The sequence below is a fragment of the Thamnophis sirtalis genome, unplaced genomic scaffold (genome assembly GCF_051295495.1).
Source record: "Thamnophis sirtalis isolate CommonGarterSnake01/CBP01778 unplaced genomic scaffold, rThaSir2_p1.2 scaffold_5, whole genome shotgun sequence".
In the NCBI taxonomy this organism is placed as follows: domain Eukaryota; kingdom Metazoa; phylum Chordata; class Lepidosauria; order Squamata; family Natricidae; genus Thamnophis; species Thamnophis sirtalis.
Genome location: NW_028261385.1, coordinates 41,638,463 through 41,651,467, shown reverse-complemented (window position 1 = coordinate 41,651,467; position 13,005 = coordinate 41,638,463).

Below are 13,005 nucleotides of genomic sequence, written 5' to 3'. Positions count from 1 at the left end.
GGCAAACATGCTGGCTTCTTCTGTCATGTGAGAGAAAACACATGTCAATAAAAAAACTACACCAGTCTGTTCCTAAAAGAATAAGCAAAGTGAAAAGTAACTCTTTGCTAAACAACTGTTTAAAACATGACTTGCTATAGGCACTTTAACTCATATAGTCTTTTTGTTCATTCCAGTTCAAGCAGGATTCTGAATATCTTTTCCATCCCCAACTGCCATTATAAGAGTACAAAGACTTGGATACCGAAGGAAAATCATAATACCTCACAGGGGTTTGGCAAAATTGTGTGAGATTTTCCAAAGAGATTGGACAAAAAAGCTTTATATAATTTAATGTAAGAAAATCAAATACTTTGGCCACCTAATGAGAAGAGCTCATTAGTCAAATACTTTGGCCACTGGAGAAGAGCTTAATGCTGGGAAAGATTGCTGGCAAAAGAAGGGGACGACAGAGAATGAGGTGGCTGGATGGAGTTACTGAAGCCATCAGTGTGAGCTTAAATGGACTCCGGGATGGTAGAGGATATGAAGATCTGGAGGAACTTTGTCCATGGGGTCACGATGGGTTGGACACAACTTTGCAACTAACAACATCAAAAAAAGTCAAATTTTATAATATTTCAATGTTTCCACATTTAATTTCATAGGGTTCTACGACTTTTGCATATTCTCAAAGATTTTTGTGCTCTTTTAGCTAATCCTGTGACACAGTTTATATCTCAGCTTCATGCTTTGAAAGCATCCAACAGTAGCTTTACTCAAGTCCTTTGCTTAGTAAAGGTAAATTTTCAATAATCAATGAAACAATGCTTTAAAAAAACTTATTACAACAACCTCTTGGCCTGAAATTCTTAATGACAACCAGATACACATCCCAGAAATATCATTTAGATATTTAAACAAAAACTCTGCAACAAAGTATCAAAGCTGAACCCAGAAAGTCATTTACAAAGCTTTCAGGCTTAGAAAAAGCATTGAAATGTCAGATACATTACTATATATGAGTAATACAATGATCTGCATATTTTACTTGGTGAGAAATGAGTGACATGAATTTTCAGTGTTATAAATGGGTGATGTTCCCTTTAAGCTGTGTATACGCATGGCCACATAACAGCCATTACACAATACTCAATCTCCCAACAAAATTGACCCAGGAAATCTAATTACACTGTGGACAAATGAGATAAGTCAATGTGAAAAGGGACACTAATGGGAACCAATTATTTTCAAACTGTCAAAGGATTGAAATGGTCACAGAGTCAAGGAGCATCTCGTCTTTTGGATGTGTCAGTCTTACTAAATAGATCAGACCAATCAAATCAACTTCATAGGCAGTCTAAAATTATTTTTTAAATTGAGATTGGCTATAGCAATAGCGCTTAGACTTATATAGTGCTTCATAGTGCTTTACAGCCCACTCTAAGTGTTTTACAGAGTCAGTGTATTGTCCCCAACAAACTGGTTCCTCATTTTACTGATCTTGGAAGGATGGAAGACTGAGTCAACCTTGAGCCAGTAAGAATTGAAGTACTGGCAGCTGGAAGTCAGCAGAAGTAGCCTGCAATACTGCAGTCTAATCACTGCACCACCATGGCTCTTCCTAGCTATAACAGTATCTTGCAAGTTTGGTGATGGTGTCCTATTTTCTACTTTTTATAGCTCTGTAAATCAGAGAATTGTCTGACTGTTTCTAAAAGTTATCTAAACATTCTACATTTAGTCAAAAAAGACCGAAGTTCCATTTATGGAGCATTGATGGTAATAAAATAGAACAAATGACTAGATTTAAGTATTTAGGTATGGTCATGCATCACATTGGCTTGAGGAAAGTCCACTATGAATATGCTATTGCTATTAGACATCCTTAATTTTTCCCCATCAGGGAGGATATTATGTTCTAGCTGGACCTAAATTATTTCACTTAAATTCTAATCCACTACTATAGCTCCTTTATGGAACTCTGGCTGCTCTCCCCCAGTTATCCTTAATATAATTTTAATGTTTACATTATCATTTAATATAGGCTGCATCACTTATAGATGTTAGTTAGATTGTTTTACAAATGTATTTTAACTCTGTTCTAAACTTTTTTTTGTTTATCATCTGTACTGGCCTATGACTGCAATAAACTGAATCGAATTGACTTAGACAATGTTTTATTCCTTGTTGTCTTGGCAACATATCTTGCATATTTCTGTCATGGTCATTTTCCTTACTTTCTTCATGTTGGAATCTAAATGTGAAAACTTAGCATCTTGTGAATAACTGAGGTTTTCATTTTTTCCCCTTTTTTGATTATCATGGGCCTAACTCTCAATTCAGCAGGCCCAAGCCCAGAGGAGGAATCCAATAATCTTGGTGACTGGAAAGAAATCACCAAAGCCTACCTCAGCAATATTTCCTCAGTGTTTCTCAACCTTGGTGATTTTAAGTCCTGTGGACTTCAACTCCAGAATTTCCCAGCCAGCTGTGCTGGCTGAGGGATTCTAGGAATTGAAGTCCACAGGACTTAAAGTCACCAAGGTTGAGAAACACTAAGCTGTCCCTGACTTAGAGTTGCTCAGGTTATCCCATTTGTTGCTCAGAAGATATCATGACATGTCATTTGCTTCTCTGAATTTGAAGGAACATTACTAATTAGAATATATACACCCAAGTATTTTGGCATATAGAATCAGAATCTATGTTTTCATGAATAGGAATCATGAGAATGCATAGCATCAAGGTTGTGCTTTTTTTCATTTGAGCAGGATTGGTTTTCTAGTACATGTACATATATTTTGCACCATAACAAAAAGAATCAGGAACTTTAATTTGAAAAGCAAGTGCCAAGAGAGAAAGTGCATCAATTATTTTCTTTTAAAAAAACCAACTGTTCTAAAGATTAAATAACAAATCCCACTACAACAGGAGAATTATTTCAAATCAATGAAGCTCTAAGAACAAAAATGGTGAAGAATAGCTTCTGCACTTAAATAAGATTTCATTTAGTTTACCGCACTTTAATCTGTGAAGAATACAATGAGCTACAGGTAGTGCTTTTGTAGCAAGTTTATAACCAAAAACATTTATAAATAATCAGTATACTAATAAGGGGGAAATGGGGACTTTAAGCCTGGTCCTCAGCTATTATTCCATTAGTATCATTGACCAGACTGCTATTTCACAGTAAGTAGTTCACAACTTTATTTTTTTTTAGAAAACTACTTCTGTAAATGCAATTCTCTAGTGCAGATGATATAATAGGTTCCTAAAGAGAATCACTTGCAAGTATAAAAGCTTGGCAGAGTGGGAACGAAGTAAAAAAATATGGGAGAATAAAAACAACCCCAGTAAATAAAGTACACATTCTCAGAACTCATCTAGCAATGTTGTCTGGGTCCTTGCTATTAATCAATGGCAGACAGTTTTCCCTAAAGTAGTAACAGTTAGTTTGAATGTGTGTGCGCGCATACACACACACACACACACAAACACATGAAAGATGAACAAAACAATGCATAGAAATTGGTGGAAGAGTCTTAAAAGTATGCAACTAGAAACACAATGTATTAATTTTCTTAGAAGAAGAATTAGCAGAGCAAGATTAAGAAAAGAGGATACCATTTTACTAGGGTATTTATTTTTATTTCACCTTTATTTGTATTTATTGGTACTTAAATACTGGGGTATTTATTTTTATCTCACCTTTATTATACTTCAAAGATAATATCTTGGGAGAGAAGTTAGGCTGATAGAAAGTGACTGGCTCACAGTCACCCAGCCAGCTTTCATACTTAAAGCAGAACCAGAACTAAAAGTTTCCTGGTTCTAGTCTGGTGCTTTACCACTTAGATCCAACTGGTTCTTTTTATTGTTCTTCACAGGAAAGGTGAACGATGAAGACAGAGAAAATGTGAAGATCTTCCCCTTGGAAAAATAAATGGAAAGATATAACATAGAGGATGCATTTGAGTAATAATATGGCTTCAAATTACCTCCCCATGTCATTTCATATAGATATTAAACAGCATAAGAGACACATCAATGACAGCTGTCAAAGAGTAGTAACCCATCAGCATCATTTATGAAAATGGCCTGTTATTATAAAGCTTCCAGGTTAAAGAAAGGTTTTATTCAATAATCATATTATATATACCTCTCATATATAGGCTGGGACATGTCACATACTCAATATGTTTTTAATTTCTTCCCTTAACTATGACACCAATCCCAACCTGGTTGATTTTAAATGAAAATAAATCATATAAATTGTTCCCTCCCTATGACGTTGCCTAGTGTTAGATCAGTGGTGCATTCCGGATCCCGTTGCAACTAGTACAGTGCAACAGGGACCAGCGCCCACCACATGAATGCACGCAGCATGTCACACACATGCACGCAGCACACACATGTGTCCTTGCCTCCTGCAATGCTCCATGATGCCTCTGAGATGCTCCAGCTGCTCGGCAGAGTGTTGCACAGGCACTGTAAGCTCCATGCACATGTGCGGAAGCACCAAAGAGCTCAAATACAGGTAAGGATGGTGGGCAGGCAGGTGGGCCCTCCGGAGCACCATACCGGAACGGTACCCGATGCTCCCGGCAGGCACCGGTAAACCCGTATCGGGGCGTACCTCCTGCAACCCACACTGTGTTAGATACTAAATTAGATACTGATTTAAATTTAATTATATAGCAGTAGACTTATATACCGCTTCATAGGGCTTTCAGCCCTCTCTAAGCGGTTTACAGAGAGTCAGCATATTGCCCCCAACAATCTGGGTCCTCATTTTACCCACCTCGGAAGGATGGAAGGCTGAGTCAACCCTGAGCCGGTGAGATTTGAACCGCTGAACTGCTGATCTAGCAGTAGCCTGCAGTGCTGCATTTAACCACTGCGCCACCTTGGCTCATTAATAGAGAACAATAAAAAGTACCCACAGTGAGCTTGTTCAGACTCCCTTCTATCAATGACTTGATGAAGGCAATTTGCACATTAGGAAACACATTATTGGCTCTTTGGAGGAGGCCGAGAAGTAAGGCCTTTTTAATACACCTGCTGTGGAGTTTAAAAAGGGCCAAAACATTGCTCCGTCTGATTTGTTGCCACAGCTCCTCCAATTGGGCTCCAAGCATCTACCTAGCCTCTTAATGGCTCTCAGCTTCCTGGTAAACTAAGATGCAGATAATGTCTTAAAGGGAAAGAAGCACTTAGAAGTTGTAGTCTTGCCTGCCCAAACCATCAGCCACAAATCAGACAAATTTTAGCTGTAAGTATTGCTAACAGATGAGGTGGGAATTTTCCCAAGTATATTTGGAAAATGATGCTGATAAGGGAATTCTGGGAGTTGACGTACACATATCTTAAAATGGCTAAGGCTGGGAAATGTTATTCAAGCAATACAGTTGCTTTTATCTACCAAAAGAAGTTACCTTATTTTGTGCTTAGCTTTTCTTTCTTTCTTTTTTAAAAAACCAATATTTTAGGGGAAGAGGGAGAAGGAACTTTCTGGAGAAAAATTTAGTGAAGAGATTTGGAGCTTGACAACAGTTCATAACCAACAGTTATGATGATGTTCTTGAACTTTTCAAACAGCAATTTGTCTCTTAGAGCTCTTTGGTAAATCCCTAAATAGGTTCCCAAATCTGAAGTAGTGATGCTAAAAGAGGAAATTCATTAATACCCTCTTGAAGAAGGAAGATCAAAATCCTCTTTCTAAACCACAATGCAGGAACTTGAAGGGGGAAGTATCTGAAAAGGAAATTGCACCTGGCAGAGCCAGAATTTTCAAAAGCCAACGTGTAGCAGCATCTTTGTTTCTGCAGATGAGACAAATAGCTCAGCATTTGAGCAGTTTTCCCACAAAACCATTTGTTCTGGAGTCATACTGTGCACATCTGCATTGAAGCCAGATTGAGAGGCAATGCTGCCCTGCCATATGCCTCCTCCATATGCTTGTTGGATTTCTGAAAAATAAATGTGGACCATAAAATATGAAAGTTACTGTGGCACCTTAGAATCTCACAAGTTCATCATGACATGAGCTTTTTCATAAGTAACAGCTTGTCTCACCTGTTGTAAACGGTGAACTCGGAGTGTATCATGACATTACTAATTCTCTCTATAGACAATCCCCAGGTTCTACAACCAGAGATCCGGGATATCACCACTAGGATTTCAGTAGCAGAGGATGACTATTTTTTAAATAAAGATATGAACTGGTATGAACTGTAGTCCATACAATAAAAAATTGAGTATATTCTATAAATTCAGTTTACTTCTTTGAATCTACCTTTCAATTCTTTGCCCTCCCAAATTTCTCTTCTGCAAAAGAGGAATTCTGCCAGTACACCTTGCACATTCTGCTGATGCTCTTTATGAATTTATTCAGAACAGTGACCAAGGTATTGTTACTTTTCGTTTTCTTTCTATTATATATTATGGTACAACCTCTCTGCTTTTCCATGCTACTTGAACTCAAAAAGCCAAGGGCAGATGAGAAAGAATTGTTGTGGGAAGGAAAAACACCTGCAGCATTATAACTATCAAAAGGTAAGACTCTGCCAGATTTAAAGGACCTCTGGTCTTTTAAAAAGAAGTCTAGACTCTCCCAGTCAGTGTTGCCAGACATTTGAGAAGAGCTGGAGGAGGAGAGGAGGAGAACGGCTTTTTCTGGAATAAGAGGAGAAGAAAACCAGAGCTGAAGAGAATTGCTATATATTCAGCTAGAATGCTTAAAGCAGGGGTGGCCTTCAAAAATTTTAGCAACCGGATTCCCTGTCCGGTTGCTTGGTGGGCGTGGCCATGGTGGGCATGGCCTAGTCGGCCTCCTGTACCACAGCAGAGGGTGGCATTTTCACTCTCCCAGGCTCCAGAGGCTTTTCTTGAAGCTCCGGGAGGGTGAAAATGGTCTCCCTCTGGAGGCCAGAAATGGGCCTGTTTCCAGCCTTCCAGAACTTCTGGGAGGCCCATTTTTCACCCTGCCTGAGCCTCCGTGTGGGCTCTGTACTTACCTGACAACAACTGGCTGTGTGGGGACTCCTGGAGGCGTGGGGCAGGGTGGGTGGGGCCAGCCATGGGTGGGATTTGTGGGTTCTCTGAACTGCACAGATTTTTAGCTAGAGGTTCTTCCAAACCCATGTGAACCACAACAGCCCACCTCTGGGTTAAAGCAACAGTAAAACTGCTGAAGGAGAACCAGAGACTGGCAATTTTTGGAAGGTCTCAGACTGCTGGCAAAGTATGACATTTAAGGCATTAACTACGCCATGGAGAGGCCCAGAGCACTAGTGAATTCCTGGCATCTGAGGAGGGGGCAGGATTGCTGACTGGTGGCTACATCGCATTGTGATGCAGCCCAGTACTAGCTGTGCACCCTGGTGACATTGGACTAGGATTGACCAGGTAAAGGAAGAACTGAAATAGAATAGGAGAAGGAGTAGAGGAAGCAGAGCTAAGAGGAGACCTTATGCAAAGCCTTGTGGCACAGTGGTTACAATGCAGTGTTGCAGGCTAGCACTGCCTACAGCCAGGAGTTCAGTCCTGACCAACTCAAGGTTGACTCAGCATACCATCCTTCCATGGTAAAATGAGGATTCAGATTGTTGGGGAAAATACGTTGACATTTGTAAACTGCTTTTACAGTGCTCCATAGTGCTTTTCAGCACTATGGAGCAATCTAAATGTTATTGCTATTACTAAGAGAGCATCATATGCAGGAGAAAGGCAGAAATAAATATGGTGTTTGTCAAAAATAGGATAAGGAAAAAACTGTACATAGAACCTAATTACTTCACCAAAAGAGGCTGGAAATTCAGCTTTGGCATCAGCAATTTTATTTTATTGTAAATATTTGGTAATAAAAGTCTCTTGAATGTATAAATCATCTTTTTCCTGAGTCTGTAACTGTTTCCAAAGAGAACTCCTTACAGGACAAATCCTCTAATGAAGTCTTTTCTTGGGGATGAATTAAATCTGGGAATGCAGGGAAGCTTCAGATGGCTGGGAAGATGGTTGTGCTATCTTTCAATGTCCACTCATACAAATATTTAAACATTTTGCAGCAAAGGTGGCTAAATGCAAGAACCACATGCAGCATCAGAGAAATTTTGCGAGATTGCTTTTAAAAACAACAACAAAAATTCTCCATTAAATTAAATGAAATTTGTTTTAAAAAAAGAAAAAAATTCACCTTGCTATGAACACTAGGGTAATTTCTTTTTGAGGAAGCTTGAGATAAAACATAATTTAAATACATAGCAAAGTGTACACTAAATTATGCTTCATCTCCCCCCCCCCCGCTCGCTCTCTCCCCCTCCCTCCCTCCCTCCCTCCCTCCCTAATTTTCAGTTCTAGCTTTGTCGGGATGATTTTCTCTTTTGAAAGTGATCTATTTTTCCTTATTGATAGCTGTTTTTCCATCTTAAAAATAAGGAAGAATTAAGCTAAGGCAGAAACAAAAATGATATCACTATGCCTTTTATATTAGCCTGCCACATAGTAATTCAGTATTTTATTTTTGTGCCACACAAATTTTGCCTCGGTAAATTTCTGTGCTGGGCCGCTAATACAGCTACACAAGTATATCCAGTGCAAACCCCAGTAATCCTAGCCTCAGTCAGCATTTTTTTGGCTGAGATCCATAACAGTAATTCAATTAAAATGTCAGTATATCAAAGTAAACCAGTTGAGAATCCTGGCACATTTCCTCAGTGTAATTTATGGAGTTGAACTGGAGAAATTAAGTTATACACAATGACTATTTCCGAGACTTTTAACCTAGTGACCTAAGAAAAAAATATAAACTGTGTGCCTAATTCCTGGACTCTAATACACTTACCATGCTTAATTTTGGTTAGATTGTGTCCCATATTGCCAATATTATTATTTAATTCTTAGTAATAATATGCTGGCTTTGTGGCACTTCTGCTGTTAAGAATCTTATCACCATTGATCTTCTGTTAATAGGACATCACACCTGCTCAGATATGTGCTGTCATTTAGCTGCTTGAATGTGCTCCAAGCTTTATAAAGCAATATTAGTCAATTACAATTAAGCTATGAATCCTAAAATCTTTTCTGCTATTACTTTGAAAGGGAGGGGCATATGAGTAATAGTCAATTACTCTTGTTCCCATCTCAAGGATCCCTGTTGTTCCCATTTCAAGGATTGGTGCAGTCTATAAGCATTTATAGTGACATGGTTGTCTATTTATGCAGTGATATCCCACTCATATTACATATTAGCACTTATCTGCATGAAAGTCTTTTCCTCAGGAGAAGATCATGCCAGAATAGAGATGATTATAGGAACTCCTTGAAGGGCAAGATGAAAATCCTACTTCAGTTCATTGCATTATATTGCTTATGCAAATTACTGTAGAACAATCTTATAAGTTGGAGAAATGTATTCATCTTAAATATTTGATTAGCTAAACTAACCTGTGGTGTTATTTATTCTGTAGAATGTGTTTCAGTATGTTTGTGTACATCTGAAATGGTAGGATGCAGGAAGCTTGTAAAGTAATTTCTAGCTTGCATTAAATAACATGAGAATGATTAGGGTTTTGGTTGCATTTGTGATATATTGATCACAATATTGCCCAGAATTAATCAATATTCCCCTTAATATTAACCAAGAATGTTACATGTGGTATAGGTATGTATCACACTAGTAATTTAGTCCACACATATTTTATCTTCGCAGAGCATATTATAGAAAAGCCTTGATTTTTTTTGGAAAGGTCAGTATGAGCCCATCTAGTGATGACCACATTATCCCCTGAGCCGAAGTGGCACAGTGGTTAGAGTGCAGTACTGCAGGCCACTTCAGCTGACTGCTAGCTGCAGTTTGGCAGTTCAAATCTCACCGACTCAAGGTTGACTCAGCCTTCCATCCTTCTGTGGTGGGTAAAATGAGGACCCAGACTGCGGGGGAGATATGCTGACTCTGTAAACCACTTAGAGAGGGCTGAAAGCCCTATGAAGCGGTATATAAGTCTAACTGCTATTGCTATTGCTATTATTGAAAAGAATGAAGCCTGAGGTGTAAAAGGAGTAAATAATAAGAGTATCTATTAAATGAAATGAAAGAAAAATAGATACCTTGTTTGTATATGAAACTTACATAAAGTGGTAAAATGTAATTGACCTGATGTCAGGGTTCCAAGTAATACCTCCAATGAAAGAAGATTCTGAGGCTTGAGTTTCCTCAAAGTTTCATTTTATTTATTTATTTGTTTGTTTGTTTGTTTGTTTGTTTATTTATTAAATCGATTTATAGGCCGCCCAATCCCAGAGGACTCCGGGTGGCTTACATCGAAGAAAGAATAATAATAATAAAAAATGACAATAAAAATATGTTAAAAACAGCACATTCGTTACGATCAGGGCTGGACCTCAAGAATGAGGTCAACAGCCCTAGGCCTGCCAGAATAGCCAGATTTCCACAGCTTTTCTGAAGGCCATGAGAGTGGGCAAGGTTCGGATTTCTGGGGGTAGCTCGTTCCAAAGGGTCGGAGCAGCCACATAGAAGGCTCTCCCCCGGGGAGCCGCCAGCCGGCATTGTCTGGCTGACAGCATCTGAAGGAGGCCCACCCTGTGGGATCTCACCGGTCATTGGGAGGAATGTGGCAGTAGGCGGTCTCGGAGATATGCTGGCCCTAAGCCATGTAGGGCTTTAAAGGTAATAACCAACACCTTGAATTGCGTCTGGAAACCAATAGGTAGCCAGTGCAGCTCATGGAGGATTGGTGTGACATGAGTGTACCTAGGTACACCCAATATCACCCAATTTTATTAGAGATGTCATATTGGCACATCTAGGAAAACCCGAATCTGAAAGTTTCCACGTTTTCTCCACCCAAGTGAACGTTCAAGACCCTGCTCAGCACCCACATGTCCATCACATGATCCAATTAGTTACCATCCAAGCCAGGAGTTATCTCCCAGTCATCTCATCACAGCTGCAGGGCTGGTCGATCTTGACTTTCTGAGAAAGAATGTTATTATGGCTACATATCACCCATACTCTGTATAATCCCCCCTCCCATTTTCCCACAGTAGAAAATGTGGCAGACCTGAAATACAAAAAGTAAAAGATGGCTTCCAGGTCTGATATCTGAATGAAAATCATTTTGAGGAACAAATGGACACATGCAAGGAAGTGAAGATGTAGGTTCAATTCTGAATAGCAGGTCTAGGATGTAAGTCAAAAAGTATGAATCGGTGTCATCTAGCTTTATGTGAGAGTACCCGAACGTAGGAATCTATAAGTTACTAATAGTCAGATGTTACGCTCTAGTGAATAGTGATAATAGATAATGGGAGAACCAAAAATAGATTTTGAGGAAAATTATGCATCATAAATGCAATCCAAGGGAAAAAATGTGATAAGATAATATGAATGAATTTGTAGGAGTAGACAAAAGAGTACAGGAAAACTGATAGATAAAAAGGTCCTGGAATGAATAAAAATTGTGACTAGTGAATATTTGCTTAGAAAAGGGTCTCTCTGTTTGAAATATATGGTATAAGATAGATCTATTCATAGTATACATAGCAAAATACATGAATATAAACGGAAAAGCATTATTGATTTGATTACTTATGATGAAAGATTGAAATAATTAGTGAGGAATAAAGAATAATGAGATGTTCTAATTGTGGGACAGACTTTTTTGTTTTGGTATGTCAAGAGTGATTTGTGAAAAACTAGATAAGGAAAGAAATGAAAGCAGAAAAACAAGAAAATAGGAGTCCTATAAGAAAAAAGAATGAAAAGGTAGATTAATTATCAAAATGGTGAAAAATGGCTTTAAAGAAGAAGGATGAAGAAACTGAAAAAAATGTGTTATATAGTGCTCTGGAAAGTGTGGTTAAGGTTAAATGAGAAAGAGAGAATACAGATCAATTTTCAGGAAAATAAAAAAAAAGTTTGAAAAGGAAGCAGGCTGCAGAACTAAAAAATATTTTCAAATGGATTTGGTTTGCCTATGAAATTTCAATATGACCTATTTAATGTTTTCTATCAAACCTGCCTAACAGTTAGAAGGATGCTGTTATAGAAACGGAAAGGCAAATGTGAATGCCAAACTAACAGGAGGATTCATTTATTAAGTGCACCTGAGTAGATATTTGAGAGAAAGCTGCAACAAGCAAAATTTGGGAATAAATCATATCCATAATTTCTCTTTGTATTTGAGAAATTATGAACGTGAAATTATGACTGTGCGAAAGTTTATTCCATATTGATTTAGACAAAGTGGGTGATAAAATGATCATTTCAATTATAAAATATTTTGCACTAATTTGCAATTGAAGGTTGGTTGATGAATGTGATAAGAGTGATATGTTTGGGAAGCAGAGTAGGTGGAAGAAGAAAAAAATAAATTGATTTGTGGTTGACTGTTTTTATTGGTGATGAACAAAAGAGTAGTCTTTCATTAGAGCAAAGGAATAAAAACTTTGTAAACTTTAAAAACTTTGGCTGTACATGATTTTTCTCAATGATAAACTATACAAAAGCAGAAGTTACAGCTTCTGAAGCTTCTGTTTTTTTAAAAAAAATACTATACAGAAAGGACTGTTTGTAAATCAAAAGCAAGATTTTAATAGTAAATGATAAGTCCTTTAGATGCCATACATTGGAGGTATGTGTTTTTTAAAAAAATGATAATTTGCAAAGTCTTTATGGAAAAGAAAGCCATTCAGTTCCAGTAGGAATTAAAGAAACTTCCAAATGCATAGAACAAAACTCGGAACAAGTCCAGAAGACTGGAGTTGATACCTGAGTGATTTCATAAAGTGCAATGAGATCCTTTCACAAGGCTAACGTGCAGATTGCAAAGTAGTTTTCTTAAGTATCACAATACTTTGCAATTTCTATCTGTGGCAACAGTAACTACATATACTGTACTGGAAGTTTATTGGAAGCTGGGAATTGGCAATGCAGATGCCAATGCAAGATGTTTTTATCATTTGCCAGGCCCCATGATTGAATATGAAGGATACTTCAAAGCT